At 60.9% G+C, this 1,177-nt stretch overlaps 1 pseudogene; it reads right to left on the reverse strand.

The window, feature by feature from the left end:
• Positions 1-1,177, reverse strand: part of LOC105525257 — a 36,027-nt pseudogene that overhangs the window by 18,393 nt on the left and 16,457 nt on the right.

A 1,177-nucleotide genomic window follows, 5' to 3' on the forward strand; every position in this document is an offset into this window, starting at 1 on the left:
GCTTTCCCAGCTGCAAAGCAGATCTAATAAGGCTCGCCCCTGTCTGCTGTGAGGCTGTGGCCAAGTCGGACTTGGATGGCCCAGCTCTGTGCCTACACACAGCCACCTGCCTTTGTTCACTGGTTTTAACCAGGGGAGGCCAAAACCCATGCAGTCCAGGTGCTCCCGGGCACCCCAGCTCCATGCAACCCACAGACGTGACATCCGACTCCTCCTGGGTGTGTCACGATCAGAGGCCCTTACCTTGGGGAGTCACCGCATGCCTGAGCTCCAGGTCCCCCACAGATGCACAAGCCCACCTAGGCTGTCTGATGTCGTCCCCTTTTCAGGGCGAGTGCTGTGGAGCCTGCATTCAATACATTCCCACACAGCTGACCCCTACTGTGTACTGGGCCCCAAGGCACAAGGCGTTGGGGCATGCGGCCCGCCCAGGGTTCCCTGTCTCTGGAGGAGGACAGATGACCTGGCACAGCACCAGGGGATGCCTGTGCTTAAGGGGCAGGCTGCTGGAAGGGGAACTGGGAATTCATCAGGGAGCCGTGTGGTTGATGAGGGTCGGAAGGGCACAAGCCAAAGGGAATGTGCCACTCACCCTGGCACATACAGGGACTGAGAGGCCTGGCATGTCTAGAAGGCAGAGGGCACACTGGGTGGCCCTTGTGGTCAGCAGCGGGAAGAGACAGAGGAAGCAGAGCTCAGCACTGCGTGAGAGACCTCGAGCTGTGCGGCACGGCCGGACGGGGAAGCCAGCTGGGCAGATCTGCCTGCCTGGACAGGAGACCAGGAAAATCCAGCAGCTGTTTCAGCTCCTGCCCTACACACCTGGAGGCTGGGCTCTGGCAAAGTGTGGTCCTGGCAGCGCGTGGACTCAGGGGACATCACTCAGAGTGATGCTGAGTGCTAGGGCCATGTAGGCAATCTCCAAGCTCTCCTGGGGCTCCTCCAGCATGGTCAGCAGTGCCACCAGCTTGTTGCACAGCTGTAGCTGTGGCCCCGCCTTGCGGTTGGCCATAGTCACTGTCGGGCAGGACCCGGTCCTACCATACAGGGAGGCGGGGTCAGGTTTCCCGCAGCACCCACCGTGACAAGCGCCTTCCTCAGAGCTCAAACATGTGCTTGGAGCATCCCACACCCCAGTTACCCCTGCACGTCCGCAGAGCTCTGTGCTCTGGGAGAA

This window comes from Colobus angolensis, unplaced genomic scaffold, assembly GCF_000951035.1.
Source record: "Colobus angolensis palliatus isolate OR3802 unplaced genomic scaffold, Cang.pa_1.0 Scaffold525, whole genome shotgun sequence".
Taxonomy (NCBI): Eukaryota; Metazoa; Chordata; class Mammalia; order Primates; family Cercopithecidae; genus Colobus; species Colobus angolensis.